At 40.3% G+C, this 19,466-nt stretch overlaps 1 protein-coding gene across 9 annotated transcripts in view; it reads left to right on the forward strand.

Annotated features, from left to right (window-relative positions):
• The first annotated feature begins 5,915 nt into the window (after positions 1 to 5,915).
• adgrl3.1 (adhesion G protein-coupled receptor L3.1) overlaps positions 5,916 to 19,466 on the forward strand; it is a 247,436-nt gene continuing 233,885 nt past the window's right edge. For 7 of the 9 annotated variants that reach the window (XM_047364448.1, XM_047364452.1, XM_047364451.1 and 4 more), the window contains exon 1: positions 5,918 to 6,529. The gene's annotated coding sequence lies outside the window, so the exon portion shown is untranslated. Of the gene's footprint in view, positions 6,530 to 19,466 lie in introns of all 9 variants that reach the window. The other 2 variants (XM_047364449.1, XM_047364454.1) reach the window with 2 other exon arrangements.

The following is a 19,466-nucleotide window of genomic DNA, read 5'->3' on the forward strand; positions in this document are numbered from 1 at the left end:
GGCTCCTTTGACTCCAGTTGACCTTATCCCCCTTCCAAACCCCGGCGTCAGCACTTAAAATAAGCCATTTCCATTACTATCAAACATACCACCACACATGTCCTTGGCTGAGTCCTACTTACCAGTTCCCTTTTCTTCCGCAGCTAGGTTCTACTCATTCCCCAAAACAACCCCCCCCAGACCTCTTGTAAACCTTGTTTTGACTTTTTGTCTAAGAGTTGTTGGAGTCATCCATTTTGTCCGGGCAGTTCGACATGCATAGCTCAATAGACGTAGCAGCTCTGACATCACCCGGGATTATAAAACCTGCTGAAAATAAACTTTCGTTGCCATTTCCTGCGTGTCTCAAAGGACAACACATCGGAGGGGCATATCTGGAGAGACAAAAGCTTAAAGGCAAACTTTTCCCCCACACTGCCATTCCCTGAAGAGTTTGAAAGCTGGAAATCTGTCCGATACAAGAACGTCAGAAGATTCATATACTGATCGAAGACCCTGCCAACACCCGTCGCAGATGAAATACCCACGGAGGTTTTATTTCCGAGGAGATTAGTTTCCTCCTTGTTGATTCAGTCAACTAAACGGTTCTTTATATTTTCACCTCTTGGACAGATGACAAGTTTACCGTTTGTCTTTTGAGTTGATCATGGACGAGTGAACAAGTTGGACTTTTAAAGTTTTCCATTCAAACAAATGCGGTCTGGGCCTCGCCTGACCATCCCTTTGTCCCAGTTTTATTGCTAGAGTTTCCCACTGAGTTCCCGCCTCAGAGTGTTATGACTCTTTGTTCGAGATTTGGGGCAATCAACTGTTGGTGGCTAAGGGAACAGCCCACCGACTAACAGCTGATAGCCAACATCGAGACATCAGCACACCAGGAGGGCTTCTCTTTCCAAGTTAACCCAAATTGCACATTTTGTCCAAAAAACTGCTGGTTTGATCTTCATAGACACTCAATGCGCATATATTTTCTTTTTTTGTTATTGTTAGGTAGTCATTTTTATCCCCTTTGTGTAGAATAGTGCTTGTTAGTTAGGTGAAAGTTTTGGACCAGAATAATGGTATATCAGAATTATTTGGCTTCAATAAATCTTCATCTATCATGATTTGTGGGTGTTTTTGGGTTCTTCTTCTTCTTATTATTCTTGATAGGTTTTGAATCATGCCTTGGTTATTTTCCTGGTCATGCTTTAGTTTTTGTCTTCTAGTTCATGTTTTGTCAAGTTAGGTTTTTGGATCTGGTTATGCTTTAGTTTCATGTTTTTCTAGTTATGTTTCTATTAGTTTGTATTCTTGAATTTCTGTTTTGCTCCAGTCACGTTGTGTTCTCTCCTGTCTGTCAATTAACTTCATTCGGTTCACCTGCACCTAACATTCAGTCTTCTCGTTTCACCTGGTTCTTGTTCTATATATACACATCTGTTCTGTTCATTCCTTGTGGAAACATTCACTCTGCTCATGCCAAGCCTGTTGTGTCAAGTTCTTCATTCATGCCAAGCCGGTTCTACCTATGTTCATGTCATGTCTGTTCTGCTTTTGTTCATCCACGCCTGCATCTGCAACCATCAACCTGCCTGCCAGTTTGTGTTCTTTTGATTATTAAAATCTTATACTTACCGTCATGCTGCCTGTCCGTCTACATTTTGGGGTCCTCCGCTACACAAGCAATGACATTATCTATATAATTAAACGAAGAGTTCGTGTTTATTTAGTGCAAGAGTGATTTATCTGTCAAAACAAGGAAGTTCCCCCACCTTCGGTGAAACGGTTGAATAAACAGTGACATTTTGTGGTTTTGGTAAATAATTTATCAATTATTAATGATCAATAGCTAATTGTCATTATTAAGAGCTTTGAGTCTATAATCACAACACCAGAGGACATAATGATTTTTGGTTAAGAAATTATTTTCTTGAATTACGATTTTTAATTATAATTTTTGATAAATATTAATTAATCAATAATCACAATCCTTACAGAGTTCTGTTTTTCAGCATTTGGGTCTGATTTAAGCTCTGCATTGTTGGGACCACAGCCATGGATTGCAACATGAAAACTCCGGTACAGACTTTTCTGGAACTTTCAAAATAAATTGCATTTAACCGACTTCCACAACTTCAGAAGGAGAAGGGGGTAACAGCGGACTTCCCATGATGCCACTGCCCAAATAAAACCCCCACCTTCCCAATGGTCTGATCTCTTCCACCCGGACTCCGTGCGAGGCTGGCCGGAGAGGCAGCACACTAATGTCTCTTTGCTGGCAAACAGACATAAACTCTTCAAACTGGATTCATGGGTGTCATACGATCATCAATCAAATGCACAAGTTGAGTACGGATGAATTACTGTTTGTGTACCCGGTATTCATTCATATAAAAGGGAAATTAAGGTATAATGACTTTCTCTCTGAGGCCTGCAGAAGCAAACTGTGTTCCAGAGAATTCCCTGTAGAGATGTTGTCTCTACGAAGCCAAGTGGAGCGGTTTTCCCGGTCTGAAAGTAGGACAACAGGAGCCGCATCAGCGTGGTAATGTGCAGTTGGGTCGGCAGCGATTCCGACCCAACTGCAACACCTTTGAGAATTAGTCATCCAGAAGGTTGGTTTTATTCAGCAGATCATTCTTTAAAATATTATTTTATTAAAACAATATTTTATCTGATCTTGCATTGTGAATGGTTGTCTAAAGGTATGCTGATTATTGCCAAAGTTAGTTCCAAGACTAACTTAACTCCATTTCCAGATTCTTCAAGATAATCCTTGGTTCTCAAACATAAACATTGCATGGTAATGTTGCATCACTCTTTTGGTCATGGTTTTCAATAATCTTTAATCAACTTGTACATAGCCCATTAGTTTCCGTTATTCTTTAATTCTGCTTGGTAGTTTAGTTGGATTGTTTTAGCATAGTAAAGAGTTTGTTGATTGACTTTGAGTTGACTTATTTTTGTTAATAAATTCTTGTATTTTAAGAAATTGTGTGAATTCATTCCATGTGTGTACAGAGTTTTGCTGTTCAATAATGTCAGAGCTCGTCTCACACCTTTCTATTTTGTCCTGATACCATCGCCTTACTGGGCTGGTATTCACAGGACAACACTTAACAGACCGAAATATTATTTGATAAAATATTAAATTATTAATTTTAAATATTAAATATTTTCAGATTCATAGTCACAACAGCATTATGACAGGTTCTCCGGACAACCTGGTTCCTGTCGCACTGTTGCATTCATCCAACGTTACATCGGTGGCCCACGCTCAATAAAGATGTGTTGGAGCATGTGGCAGCCTACCCAACATGGGCTCACAGTAAGAACTCTCATAAACCCCCTGCTGGCCTGCTACAACCGCTCTCCATTCCTAATTGGGCTTGGTCTCACATCGCTTTGGATTTTGTCACAGGTTTGCCACCATCTAACAATAAAACCATCATACTTTCTGTCATTTACTATTTTTCCAATGAGGCTTGTCACCTCATTTCTCCCACTAAACTCCAATCTGCTGCTGTTACTGCCAAACCTCTCATCAATCACGTTTTAAGGAACAATGGGCTCCCCAGTGAGATCATATCTGATCGTGGTCCAAGTTTATCTCTCAAGTTTCTACTATTCTGCTTTCATCTCATCAAAACAGATGCTGACAAGAGGAGAATTCCAGTCCCCACCTACTCACCTGGACAAGAGGTATAGCTATCATCAAGTAACTTTCCCCTCAAATCCTACTCCAAGAAACGGGCTCCCAGATTCCTCGGCCCATTCAAAATCGATACCATCATCAGCCCCACTTCTGTCCGCCTTAAACTACCCTCTAACCACTGTGTACAACCCACATTCCATGTTTCTCAAATTATTCCAGTCCAAAGCAGCTCTTTGTGTGCTCTTTGAATTATCAGGACTAATCAGGAGGAGCCTTCTTAAGTTGCCGGAACCCTGAAGGTAGGTCAGACTGTTAACTCCCATGAGTGGTAATCAGACCTGCTGACCTGTTCTGTCTTTACTTTCCATGACCTTGCGTTTTACTTACCTTGCTCTCTTCTCCATAGAGTGAAAAGGAACTCCAAGAACCCAGACCTGGTTCCCTTGCTGTCCATGCTCCTAGCTCGAGTTCTCCTGGGGCCGAAAGCATTTCACTGTGGGTCTCCCATCCTAAGTCTCCTTCAGTGTTCCGGAACCCACTCGTGTACAGAAGGTGCTCACCTCTTCCCCTTGGATCTTCGCCCCACCCCTATCAAGACTCTTTTCTAAGCCACCAAATTGGTCCCCATTTTTGACCCAGTGTTTGGTTACAACTACCCAGCTTTTGTCCAAAAATAAACCTAACATTAGATATTAAAAATAACCATACAGTATTTGTATGTAGACTGTCATCATGATATAACACAAATGAACACAAATAGCAGATAAATGCATTATTTATTAATGTATTTATTCCTTCTTTTATAGGTCAATAATCACTGAAAGGCTTTAGGTTATTTATAGTTGGCGCTTTTTCATGCTTATGACCTTTCCAGGCAGAGCTACCCTTTGTTTATTCAATTAGGCCTGCCTCAACCGTGAATTTATAAATAAATTTTTGTTTCCAGAGCTAATTTTGATTGTCTAATATTCAACCAACTTTTCCACTTCGTTGCATATTTCCTTGTGGGTTTATGGCATGATTCACTCACTCATTACACACACACACACACACACACACACACACAACTAGTTCTCCCCACCCCTTTAGTTTTCCTAACTTGATTTGTGGAGCTTATCTCCAGGTTCATTTTGACATGTGTAAAAAGGTCTTCATGCCTATAAACTTCATTTAAAAAGAGCATGGGGAACATATTTCTCTGACATCATTAATAAATACAGTAGTAATGCCTGGACCTTATATGCTATTGCCATCATGACTAATCCCTTATCACTTGACCTTCCTAAACTCTTATCCAACAAGTCCTACAATGACTTTAGGGAGTTTCTCAATGACAAAATTCAGAGCATTGGTTGTCCCACCACTACTAAATTGTTTATGTCTCCCGAGCCTCCAGAAACAGAAGAATATTTCAATGCTTTGAATTTTGTATTTCTCACTGAAACTGGTGACAGCGTGAGATTCCTACCTTGCTGCTTTTATATTGTTTCTACAAGTTTAGGCAACTGTACCCCTTTTTGATAAACAATCTCAGTAATGCTTTTCTGTTTTTTTAACCCCAGCACTGAGACTGCATTAGTGTTCTTTTTCCAATGATACATGTCTTGAAATGGATGCATAAAACCCCTTTGCTCTGGGTTTGCTGGATCTTTGGAAAAGTGCGCAGGATTGTCTGAAGCTTCTATTGTACACTATCCCTATGCTGTGTGAATGCGTTTCCTCAGCAGGGATAGGAAAGCTGGACAGAGATGATGGGTAGCTGCATGGGGCTTAATGCTAACACACACTGTTTAGATTTTTAAAAAATGCTTGTAGGACTTTGTTTTGCTCTATTACACACAAAAGAGAAACGTTTGTTGTTAAATGTTAAATAAATGTTAAAATGCAAACACACTCTAGATTTCCAGTGAGCAGCACCTGTGACATTGTTCAATCGATTTCTATTAATCAGACTGTGCTCCAAACAGGCAACGGCCTTTCTCTCATCTTTCAGAGGTGATCTGCCACCAAGAATCCAGAGAACCAGCAACAAGTCAGACGGAGGCTCAGTTGTGTCCAGTGAAGCGGTCTGTAAGGTGGAGTTGTTGCTGTCCACCTTTTTATCTTTGCGGGGACGTTTTGGGCAGCCTCTGTGCGTTTTCACACGGCAGGTGGAGCCCTACGTCCAAAGATTTGGGAGCTAGGTCCAGTTCCGTGTTTTCCACCAGACAGACATCCCCCCACTTCATTTCTCCCTCTTTTTTTCTTCCTGCATCCCCCAAGCAGGAATCATCACCTTCTCTCCAAAACCCCCCACACACCCCGTCCGCTGCCCGCCCCTCTTCGCCTGCCTTCCTGCCTGCGACATAGCGCTCCCTCGATGGAGCTGCGCTCTGACCGGCCGAGCAATCGCCGCTCTTCTAAATTGGTTTGTCATTTCTGACCCCCTCCTCTCTCTCTTGCTCTCTCTCGCTGACCACGGCCCTTTGCTCCTCTGCTCCGCTGCGCTTGTGGACTTCAGCTGAAGTCAGTTAAGAACATAAGGGGAGAGACGGGGGAGTGAAGAAGGGAGGACCGGGATACAGACAGACGAATAGAGGAGGAGAGAGAGAGAGAGAGAGAGAGAGAGGGAAGGAGATACGCCTCTGTCCTCCAACTCTCCACTGGGCTTGTAGTGCGTTTGGACGGAGTAGAGCTTTTTTTCCTGATCGGGATCCTAAGCACGCAGCTACAGCTTTATTCCCATCCCTTACTGCAGGAACACTTGTCCGGGCTCCCCTTTTTTTTGCAGCAAGTCGGAGTCCAAGCAGCAATCAGCAAGTGAAACAAATCGGTACCTGTTCAGAAAGATCGCCTCTTCTCTGTGCTGGATGTGTACATTTTTGCCCTCAGACCCCTGCTGCTGGTGATCGGGTAAGAATCCGCTTTTTTTTTTTTTTTTTTACTCCCTCTCAAATGATGCAAATCTCAGAAGACCTGAGCGGCGAGCCTCTTTGAGACCCCTCTTGGCTGCAAGTCAACCTGTGCATCTGAGCTGAGATGCTCCATGGCAGCGCTGACTTGGATGCCCATGGGAATGTAGCCTGCGATTAGAGCTGGCCTTCTGGTCGGTAACATGTTAAACACGGGCTCGCACGGGTTGCGTTTTCGTGGGATCCCGGCTGCATAAGGGCGTCGCTCGGATGTGACTCGAAGCAATAAGCAATGATTCCTCCATTACCTCTCCGGATTGCAATCAATGCAATCACATTATCCCAGTGACAGCCCCCGTCGGCCTTGGTGTGTACGCGTTATTATTCCGGTGCTGTACAGTCGCATGTTTCTGCCTCACTGCAGGGCGCAATTACTCATCACATGCACTGGCATGATGGATGGCAAGACGAAGGCTTTGCCTCTTTTAAAGGGTTCTTTCATTTTATGCGGCTGTCACTCGAGTATGTGTATATATATTGGAATGCAGTAAGCTCGCAGTGCTGGGGACATGCTCTTGTTTTGTCAGCCGCAGTCCAAAAAATCCAGGAGAAAAATCCCGGGGATGTGTTTGGGAAAAGGAGCATCCAAGAGGCCGGCGCACGGCAACACACGTCAATCATGCGGATACACGAGTGAAAAGCCATTGATTATATTTACAAGAAGAAGGCAAGGGGGGTATTGTGGATGACCTTGATGTAAAATTGGAAATTGCAGAAGGTGGCACAGTCCTGCAGAAAAAAAAGTCACTTGCTTCAGATTTATTTTTAATAAGATGGAAGAGCAAATATTGCTTGCCTAATCCTGTTTTAATTCCTCACTAATGATTGACTGTACGACTAATCAGTGTTTTGGCAGACAAATAATTGCAGATAGCTGCCATCTAAAGCCTTCCCTCTTCAATAGGCACCCCTGGTGTCTGAGAGTCTGCTTGGGTGGGTGACTGTGGACTGGCCTGTTTGAATCACATTACCCTCAATATCCAAATGGCTTTCAGCAACAAATATTCCAACTCTTGTGGAGATCTTATTCAAAGGGATGAAGGTTTGAGGATAATATGTTTAGAAGCTGGTGCAGTTGAGAAAGATTCCTCAAAAGAATATGTTGAGCAAAAATGAAAGTTTTCACATTTTATTCTGTTACATGGTGCCAGTTTGACCATATCTGTTAAAAGAGAGGCATGTTTCCCTGGAAATGTTTACTGCTGTAGATAGACTGAATGTAAAGAAATGCATTAATTCAAACCCGAACATCTATATCTATATCTTATTTCAACCACATACCTACTTAATTGGGATTTTTTTTCAAAGTTAACAAAATCTTTTTGGTTTTGTTTTGTGTATTTCCTCCAACTTCTTTATATTGCACTACGCAACACAGCAATTAAGGACAATAAAACAATGCAATGTGATATGGTGATGATATATTATGACTGAGAAGTCCTGTTACACTGTTACCCCTAAATAAAATCAAGTGGAACAAGAAGTTACTATGATTAGTACAGTAGAACTGCACCATTGACTAACAAGTCAGGCAGACAGCAAACTTTAAAAAAAAACCAGAGCCACAATGGAATGGTTTAGATTAAAGAATATGCATGTCTATACAATGGCCCAGTCCAAGTCCAGGCCTAATTACATTTCAGAATATTTGTCAAATTAAAGCGCACAGATGATCTAAAGCAAATCTAACTGACTAGGAAGAATGGGGGACATTTCAGGCTCTAGATCTGGTAAAGCTGGCTGAGCAGGCTTTCAGGGCCCACTCTCCAGCATGTTTTAAGTGTTTCCCTGATGCCACACACCTGACTTAAATGAATGGGTGATTGTCAGCTTTTTGTGGCATTTGATGGGGAGGTAATACAATCATGTGAACAAGGTGTGGTGGATTAGAGGCACATCTAAAACATGAAAGACTGTGGGGCCCGAGGAGCAGGATGGCTAAATACTGTGGTAGTCACACCCAAAAAGCCTTGTAAGCAGGAACCTCATGTCTAATTAGATGTAACTGTAGAATAAAAGGGGTTACAAAGTAGTGACTCAGAGGGACTGTTGGGAAAGGCAATAAGCTGAACTGGATTTTATTTAAGGGTATCAGAGAAAATGGGGATGAATTCATGTACATTTGAAACATTTGCAAACCGTGTATCCTTTGGCTTCCACTTCCCAATCATGCACAACTTTGTGTAACATCACAGAATATGAAAAAGTTCAAGGGGTGCAAATACTTTTGCAAAAGACTGAAATTTCTTCTTTGGATTTCTCCTTCCAAATCCTGCTCTTATTCAAATTGTATGTGTGTGTGTGATTTCTGAATCTGTTTCAAACAATGGAGAAAGATAAAGCTTTAATAGTTTTTTGTGTTATCTTGTCTAAATGGTTTACTTTACTGACAGGCTCAGATAGCCTTTCAAGAGCCAGCCACAGGACGTTTGTCAAACAGACAAGTGTGAACGCAGGGTTGTTAAAGAACAACCAGAGTCGTGTTCAGTAACGACACTCATGTGGCACCGATCTTTCTTAGCCCCTAAAAGCGTATGATGTGCAGCGGTGGACATCGAGCATTATGCTTACTGTAGGTCTGTCTGTCCTATGAATTAGGTCACTGCTTCCTTTCTGTTATGATGCAGGAGACAGCCAAAGATCTGTGCTGAGGAAACAAAATGGGGAGTGAAGCGAGGGTGGTTGTGCTAATTCAAAACATTTTTGCTTGACTTGAAGACCTCACTTGCCTTTGTTTAGAACTGTTTAAACACGCCAATTTGTTTGGTTTAGACTAGGAAGATTCCAAGAATAATATCTAACTCTGAAACGGAAGGAGGTCGTTATTGGAACAAGGGATCGTCTGTTAAACATCTTCTACTAACATCTAAACCTCCGGATAATGAAAATAAACCTTGGCAGGCAATACGATTCATCTCAGACAGACAGCGTCAGAGAAATGCACACAAGAATATTAAGACAAGCAGGCACATAATCAGTTTTGTTACAACTGTAACTGCTTGTTACTACAGTCAATTTGCATTTTCAAGGGGTTATGAGAGAATTTCATTTCAGCATTTGTGCTGTTAGTTCAGCTTAGTGGCTATGTAGAGCCCAAACTCTGATTTACCAAGAATTATTTCTAAGCAAATGCTGACAAACTTTCAGCGTTCCGTCAAAAACCTGCGTACATTCCCACATCCAGTGCTGTGAAAATGTATTAGTTGCCTTACAGATTTGTTCTGTTTTTTGGATTTTTAATTCAAACAAATTTTATTAACAGACAAAAATAACCCGAGTTAATGCAAAATGCAGTTTTCAAGTAATAATTTCATTTATGATGGGACAATGCTATATAAATCAACATGGCCTTTATTGAAAAAGTAATTGCCCCCTAAACTTAATGTGTGGTTAAGCACACTACTGTTGGAGTAATTGTTTTATTTCATCCAGAATCAAGACATGTTTAAGGTCAGCGAGTGGTCTATTCAGACTTTGACTAGACCCATCCTGGACCTTAATTTGATTGTTTTTGTTTTTGATTGTTTTTGAGCCCAAAATCATGAGGATGTGGGAATTGTTTGCTGAAATTATTCAACTTTCTGAAGACCAGAGTTTAGTAGGTGGCATCCTGGAAAAATAGTCTTTTAGAAGTGGTTGCAGGCATTGTTTCAGCAAGTAAGGTGTGTTTGGCAAGCATTTCTGCAAACTGTGTGGGTTTTGGGAACATGCCAGTTGGTTGAGGAGTTTATAAAGTCTGCCTGATGGTAATAGTCTTTATTTAGCCTTTATGTTTTCTATCCTTTCACTACTACTCATCATTCAACCATTTTTGACCTATTTAAATTACTATCCTGTCGTTGGCTTTGGTATTAACTAAATGGATTGGACATACACATGCTTTTTTATTCATGCATCCTGTTTGCAATTGTTATCAGATTATTAGAAGATAATGTTGTACCCTGACCTAATCCTTCAAGGTTAGAGTGTATCCTGCCACTAAAGCTAAGGGCTTTTCACCTCCCGCCTTCAGTTGATAAGAGCTTCAGATGGGCTTAAGGTTGCTGAATTCATGCTGACATTGCTCTCTGATTTTATGTTCTATATCTGCTTGAGAGGCTGAAGAAAACTAACCAGCTGTCTGTGTCCTCATGTCCTTCTCGTAAAGGAAGACTCTGTTCTGCCAGTATCTGTCAGCCTGGGTGTTGGAGGCTGTTGTATTTGCCTGGGTCTGCAGTCTCCTGTCCACATTCAGCTTTTTTTAACAGGGCTGCCATGGGGCATTACAGTTCCTTGCAAAAGTAAACTTTTCATTTTTTTCAGGTTATAACCCCAAAACCTCAAAGTATTTTTTGGGGGATTTTAGGTACAAATCTCAAAAGCAATGTTCATTTGTATTCAGCCCTCTTCACTCTAACTCTAAATGAAATACAGTGTAATCAATTGCCCTTTGAAGTGACCTAATTAGTCCACCATACCCATTTTGAAACATGATGGTGGAACCATTATGCTGTGGATATGTGGGAAAAGGGGTTGCTGCCCACCTGGTGTTGTTTATTTGGGTGCTTGGGCCACATCCAGGAATGGTGGTCTCCTGTTGGGTGGTCTATGGCTTCCCGGGATGTATTGGGCTGGTGGGTACCCTTCCTTCTTGACCTCTCAGGGGCTAACATGGTAGGGAGGAAATGTGCACTCCCTATCTTGGCCCTTCTGAGATCCGGCTGCCGCAGTTGGCTCTACACGTCTTGGTGGTGGGCAATCTTGTTGCTGTGGGTTCGTGCGGGCCTTGGGCCACTGGCGGAACTGGGTCCAGTTCTCTTCAGACTTTATAAACTGGGTCCCACCACAAAGGTCACAAGTATCCTACGTCTCACCCTGTGCCTCTTTGCCCTAGGGGCTGCTGCTCCTGTGCTTCTCTGACAACTTACCTCTATGCGGGGCAAATGGCTGCCCTGAGGTGATTCCTTGTGTCTGTCTGCCTGAGGCTGTTGCAACCTTCAAGAGCCGGGTCCACCTGTTTGCTGCTCTTTGGTGCTGTGTGTTGCAGGCTTCCTACTGTTCTCGCCACTCTTAGAACTATACACCTCCAGGTGACGAACTCACTCACATATGCCCACTCAACACAAACACTAATTTCTACACTCACCCACCCACATACACACACATGCACTGACAAACCAAAAATTCCAAATGGTTCAAGGTCATTCAAACACATGTTACCATTACAGCAATATGGACTGTCTACTTTGATGCTGGGTGCAGTCTTGATTTAATAAAGTCAATCACACCATTGGGATTCTGTCTTGAGATATTCTTTTTGTAGAGCAAACTGTGCTGGCACCTGTAGGCAACCAGCTTCTCTATATGGTATGTCTGAAATGTCAAGACAGGACATGCAGAGAACAAAAGAGACTGCAAGACACTTGAGACTTGATGCACAGAGACAATCTCTATTCAATCTAACTAAGCTTGTTCAATTTAGTAAATTTAGTAAAGAGAAATGAGCAAACATTTCAGTCTCCAGATGTGAAAAGCTGGTAGAGAAATACCCCAAAAGACTGGCAGCTGAAATTGCAGCAAATTGTGTTTGTATTGACTCAATACTGTGGCATGCATATTTTGAATGCATGCAACATTTTGGGGATTTTTATGTGGAAAAAATATAAAATCATGCATTTTATTTCACTTCAGAGGAGCCACTTTGTGTTGACCCATCACCTAAAACCACTTCAAAGTACAATTATGTTGGTTCAATGTTGCAAGGCACTGCTCCTCTTTAGCGTTAGTTCTTTGTTGAGCAGCACCGGTGTGGGTATACATGGGTTTGTAGAAGAAACATGCTTCAAATGGCCCTGACTGTGGCTAGTCGCTGTTGCAAGCTTGTGATCCTTCACCTTCAAGATAAAGGTGATGAAAATAAAGTCTTTATGCAAGAGACATGGTTGTAGTGGCAGTCTGGTGAGTCTGGTTAGTAAAAGGGACAGTTCCTTCTTGTGGGGGGCTTTCACAGTTTTTGGAGATTCTGGTTACTCTTATAACCAGATGTTGCTTGTATCCAGTTCTGGATTTAGCAAATTTATGCTTGGCAAGCTAAAGGACTGTGTCAAAGAGCTTCCTAGATAAACATTAGGTTGTGTTTATAATGCCCGCAGAGACAGCCAACTTCTCTGCACAAATAAACTCTCACTCAAGGGGCTTAAGGTGTAAAAAATGACTTTCCATACCAATATTAGCTTTTAATGAAAACACAGCTGTAGAATTTCACTGTTCTTTCACTGTTTTTTTTTTTTTTGTAAAGCCATGATTCCTTTTGATTGATTCCTTTCAGTATCAAGCTTTGACCTAATTCAAAAGGCCTTCCTGGTGCTAGATGACACCTCTCTCATATTAAAATAATAAGCCAAGATTCTTGCCTGGCATCCTCGTCCACCTAAAGTACTTGGTCATAAAACATCCGTCCTACCCATGGCCTGCGCTAAAGATGAAACCAGACCCCCACCCTTCATTTTCCATCACTGACCGCAGCCCTCAACTCATTCGTCCTCTCTTTATGCATGAAACCAATGGCGTTATATTCACCGTATAGTAGTTTATTATGCTTGGGGAAAGGGAGAAACCAACTGTGGACTGACTCATTCACTGAGTGACTCTGATTAGAACTGTCTTCCACAGTGAAATTTCTTATTATGTAGGGATGTTTTGAAGGTTCTAAGATCAACCCACTTCAGCATTTCAGCAGTCTGTAGTTCCCGTGCTCTTTCCATGTTGTCCACTGTTTTGCTGCCTGGTAATGCCAGGTGTTACGGGCTATTTGTGAGGTGCTGAAAGTGATCCATCTTGTTTTCCTGTTCACTGGATATTGCAGCGTTAAGCAGTGCAATGTAATCAAACCTTTAAACATCATGCAGCGAAACTGAAGCGTGGGTAAAAAAAGATCACACAGATGGTTGAATGTAACTGCACTGGTGTAGATCGTGCCTGTTAAACAGAACTGCAACCAATAATGTGATCAGCTAAATACAAACTTGGCAAAATGGATGTGTATACAGCACTGGTTTGAAGTAATACGTTTCAAACAAAGTAAAGAAGTGCAAAACTGTTGAGGAAAATTGATATACATTTTTCAAACGTTTTTACAAATGCAATGTCAAAGTTTTTTTTTCAGCCGATTTAATGCTGATACCCCTAAATAATATGCAGTTTAACCTCAAAAGCCATCCAAACAGTAAACAGAGTTAATCTGTCCGGCTGTTCTGTGAATGCCACAAAGGTTTGCTAGAAACGATTTGAGATCAAACAGCGTCACAAAGACCAGGAAACACAGCAGACAAGTCAAGGAGAACGTTTAAAGCAGGAGGTGGTGTCCAAAGTCCAAAATTAATGATTGAAACTTCAAACCTACCAAGACATGGTTGTCCACCTAAGAGCATTATTAAGACAAGGAGCCTAGAAGTCCATGGTGACTCTGGAGAAACTGTAGAGATTCACAACTCAGGTGGAAAATCTGTTAACATAACAACATAATTGACCTTGAAGCAGGAAAGCAACCCTATGCATGCAGCCAGAGCTACAATGAAATGGATTAGAACAAAGCATCTCTATGTGGTAAGATGGCCCAGTCAAAGTCCATGCATGAGGCTATCTACTCATAGGGTATGAATACAAAATTCATGCCACACTTTTGAGATTTTGACTTGTAAATGATTTTGAAAACCATGCATCTTTTTCCTTCCACCACTCAGTGACGCACTACCTTGTGTTAATCTATCACAAATATCCCACTAAAATGTGTTTAGGTTTGTGGTTGTTATGTGACAACCACCGTGTAATGTAATGTTCAACCAATATTACTACTGAAACTTTTGATTTGTTTCTTGTTAAGATTCACAAGCTGTACAGAATAAGTCCTGGATATTTTTCAGTATACGAGAAAAATAATTTTTTCCTGTCACATTAAAATAGGGAGGGAGCTTAATAAAACTGAATTTAATGAGGTAATTTATATTTATAGAATTTAGCAAGTTAAAAAACACAAAAAAACACTAGCGTGTAATTTGATAAATGGGTTACACAAAACAAAGAACACACAAGTATAAAAGACTTATAATGACAGAAGTGATTAATTGCATAAAAGTACAACCCTATAGTCATCACATCTACAGAATCATAATTAGAGTGAAAATTTCCACAGAAAGCACCGGCAATGTCACTTCACAGGAGCAGGGTCTGTGGATCACATCTCGCCTGTGCAGGACTTCTGTATGCAGTTTATATGTTCTCATCCCTGCTTCCTATGTGGGTTTCCTCTGGGTACTCGCTCTGCCTTTGCATGCATGTTAGGTTAATTGGTGACTCCAAACTGACCCAAAGGAGCAAGTGTGTGTCTGTTTTTCTTGTGTTGCAATCTATTTGAGGTTAATACCCTGTACAAATTGCCCGTCCATCACGGGCCCTACCCCATGACTCTAACTAGGTTGAAAATGCGGTATAGGAAATTAATAGACTAAGGAAATGAATGGTTGAGGGTTGTACATTAAGTTCCAGTATTATAATATCCTTAGAATGAGACCTTTCTTCTATAAAAACATCTTGTAAAAAAATGTAGTTAGTCTGCAAGGTAAAACACAGAAAATCAAATACATGGTTGTCAGTTTGCATTAACAGTAGACATGTCTAGCACAAATCATTTCTTCATAAGAATATCCTCAAATTAGCTAAAAAGTATGGGTATAGTATAGGTATGGTTGTTGGTTTGATTTACTGCTGAAGATTTGTGGAAAGCCTTAATATGAATTAATTATTCTTTAACCTCTTGCCCATAGACTGCTTGAAATAGGGACCAGCTCCCCCGCGACCCACTATGGAATAAGCGGTAGAAAATGACTGACTTCTTTGAAGCAGAATAATCTCACTCTGCAAATATTTAAAAAAATCCATCTTTTAATTTTAGTATGTTTAATAAAGGGGAAAAAATCATATGTTAAAAAATAATTGTTTAAACAAATTGCTGGTAACACGTTTGTTGGTAGCCACACTATGAATGTTGGTCTTTTTGTCAATGGAGCAGCGGTTAGTCTTTTCCTAAAATAAAAAAAATTACAAGCTTGGAGCATCCAGAGAAACGGATCTCTAGATCCTGTATAAAATACAAACAGTAAAAAAAAAGAAAATAAAAAACAAGAAATTTTAAAACAATTTTAACTTCATATCTCAAAAAAAAGTTATAAGAACAATGAATGTAACAAGTAACAAGTATAAACAGAGAATTGTGTTTTTAATGCCATGTTTTAAGCACATTTGATCAGTGATGCCATAATGCATGGGCTGACTACCAGTATCAAACTATAGCAAGGTTTTAAAGTTTTTTACATCACATTTTTCCTACAGTCAGAAGGCCAGGTGGCGCCAATTGTATGGCAGCCCCACTTGTGTTAGTCTGTACCAGGGAAGACGGAATAGTCTACCAAATGGGTGGATGACTGATTGTAGTGTAAAGCACTTTGGAGTCCTTGGACTTGATAAAGTGCTATACAATTACAGTAATAGTATGTAAACTAAAGAGTGACACTCTTATAAAGGAAAAGCTGTTTAAAACTGCTGTTTATGAGCAGTTTTTCTATCAAGCAGCAGACTACACGCTACCTAAGCAGATAACCATAGTAGTTAACCAGATAATATAAGCTTGTTATACTGAGGACTAGAAAGCTACTACAATAAAGCAATGATGTTTAGTCTATAGTTTGCTTAAATCTGTGTTAAAATCGAAATAACAATAGATAAATGTTATAAATAATAGTATAATAGTAATAATCTTATATTAACTTAGCAGTAGTAGGAATGTTTGATACTTTTCTGAAATAATTCAAAACAATTACCTCCTGTTATATTACATTTGTTTTAATACTCTGATTCTTTTTCCTCTAGGATATCATACCATGGTCATCTGATATCAGCTTTTGCAAGTACTAGGAAAGGTGCAAAGTTTTTACAAGTACTAGGAAAGGTGGAGCAATAGGCTAGAAAGGGTTTATAATCTTTTGAAATCAGTACACAGCAGAGAAAACCTAATGCATATAGAGCAGTTTCTTTCAGGAACAAAATAGTAAGAATCTGGCAAAAGGAAAAAAAGTAAAGACTTTGGAAAAATTGGTGGCTATGCTGCATAACATTTAGAGATGATAACAACGCATAAATACATAAAAACATGCATTTGAAGAATCTGAAGACATTCCTGTTGGTTGGGGGATAAGTGTAAATCAATAGTAAATGGATGAAATATTTTTAGTTGTTACATTATTAAATATAATTAAACAATAAATTTCCACTACAGCATCCTAATGAGGATTGAATATGTGCCTGGCAGAATATTTCAGAAAAACAAACAATTTTCATAATTTTTTCGTACGGTGCATATTTGTATTTCTGTCATGCTTAAACTTTCAGATGATCAAACAAGTTTTAATATTCAATAGAAATAACCTGAATAAGCACAAAAAGCAGTTCTCAAACTATTCAAACCAACCTGGCATTTTGTAAAAAAAGACAGTTGCTCCCTAGTTAAGTCACAAAGATAATCTCAGTTTCACTAGCCATTCTGCAGCCTGATGGATGGAAGAAATAACTTGAATAGAACTTGTCTGACAAAATGAAGTAGGCTAAAATAACTAAAAAAAAAACAAACATATCATGCCATGATATAAAGAAATTCAAGAGCAGATCAGAAATAAGGTCTCTGACATCTATCAGTCTGGGATGTTACAAAGCCATTTCTTAGGTATTGGAAATCCAGCAAAACACAGTGAGAGCCGTTTTCCTCAAATGGCGAAAACATAGAACAGTGGTGAACCTTCCTAGGAGTCGGCAGTCTACCAAAAGTATTCTACCAGTGCATTAATGATTCATCCAGGAGGACACAAAAGTACCCAGAGCAACATCTAAAGCTCTGCGAGCATCACTTGCCTCAGTTAAGGCGTTAATGATTTAACAAAAAGGAAGAGACCTGGCAAAAATGACATGGGAGAGTTCCAAGGAGAAAACCAGTGCTCAGCAACCCGAACACAAAGGCATATCTTAGATTTGCCAAAAAGCATCTTAACCTCCCAAAACCTTTCAATAATTATTTTTTTTTCCTTCAGTCTTGAAGGATGAAATCTGCTATTTACTTGAAAATCATGAAGGAAAATGTCTGGCCATCAGTTTATACCTTAAGTCCAAGGGCGCTTGTGTTTCCAATTGAGTCCCATTGAAATAGTGTATGCCATGACCTGGAACAAGCTGTTTATGCTCGAATGCCTGTCCAATGTGCTGAAATAAAACAATTCTGCAAAGAAGAGTAGACCAAAATTTCTCCACAGTGATATGAAAAAAATCTCCTTTTCAGTTATTGCAAATGCTTTATGGCAGTTGCTGCAATCATCATTTGAAAACTGCATTTTGTATTTACTCAAGTTGCATTTATCTGATATTACATTTCATCTGAAGATCTGAAACATTTAAGTGTGGCAAGATCCAGACTGCAGATACGTTCTCACAGCACTGTAGCTGTACATTTTTACCAGTTGCTTTGTTCTTGTAAAACCTTTTCTTCAGTCACTGAATGCTATTCCTCTTTCACAAAGATGAAAAAAAAAAAAAAACACCATCCCCTGGTGTCTACACTTTACCACTGTGCCCTTCACCTCCCTATGCACCACTCAGAGCTGCGACCAGTCGATAGATAAACATAAACATAGATAAACATCTTCCACACATTAATGTGATGCACATCAACAACAACCACTCTTCTTCAAACAAACACATTTGAACTTGAGTGCATAAGATTAGAAACTGGGAGGCCCCGTGTAGACTTGCCTGCAGCTGTATGTTTACAGGGGCTGCACGGAACACAGTGAATACAGAATCAATGATTGTGAGATGCTCTTTCAAAGGTCTGCTGATTATTTTTGGTCTCTGCAGGAAGGCCTTAACAATAGCACTCACCCCCTTTTCCTAATCCAGTCCCTTTAAACGGAGCGTTTCTGTGTTGTTCTACGTGTGAAGCTGGCCAGCCACGGTTACTGATGGGGAATTCTTTGCTTTTGTTTGTCAGTTTACTGTATTGTGCCGAGGAGGCCTCAGTTGTTTAGAGAATGGGCTTCATGGAAATGAGTCACACACAATGTGATGCAACACAGCGGATCAGATTTGAATTATGGGGGCAGTGAACAATGAGGTCATCGCAGGGCTGGGGGCATAAATCTCTCGATGCCGTGGTGTATAAGACAGCATTTCCCATCAATGGAGGAAGCTACTGCAGGGTTTGAAAACATAGGATCGTTTAAGGACTTGATGCAGATGAGACTGGGCTAGAAGACAATTGTAAGGGGAAGTCTAGGTTGGCTGTTTTGTAAATAGTGTCGAGTTCAATTACTGTACTTTAAAAGTCATATTTCATTGCACAGTGAAGTGTTTGTTGTAGTTTATCACTGCATGTTGAATAGATGCAGTTTATCCTTTTTTCTCCTCACTTTCCACCACATACCCGCCTCTCAATGCTCCATCCAATGATATTTTCCATATCTTTTCCTTCTTCAGCAGATTGTCTGCAATCAGCGTCGGCTGTAATACCATCATCCCCTGGCCCCTCTTAAATTTCCTGCTTACTGGGCTTTTACTTTAACTGCATTACATACATCTTCCACTCTCTGTTCATCTGGTTCCTTTCAGCATAAACCAGACTGAAAGATCAGACTCGAAGCACGTTGATGGGACTTGTCGTTTGATGGTAAATTTGGAAAAACAACGCTGTCATTTATTGTGCCTGCTCTGTGGCACGGCTGTGACGCTGATTGATATTGAATGGCATTTTCATTCCGAGTCTTTGAGATTTCGAATATGTGCCAGGGTGTATTGATCTGTAG

The sequence above is a fragment of the Girardinichthys multiradiatus genome, chromosome 5 (assembly GCF_021462225.1).
Source record: "Girardinichthys multiradiatus isolate DD_20200921_A chromosome 5, DD_fGirMul_XY1, whole genome shotgun sequence".
In the NCBI taxonomy this organism is placed as follows: Eukaryota; Metazoa; Chordata; class Actinopteri; order Cyprinodontiformes; family Goodeidae; genus Girardinichthys; species Girardinichthys multiradiatus.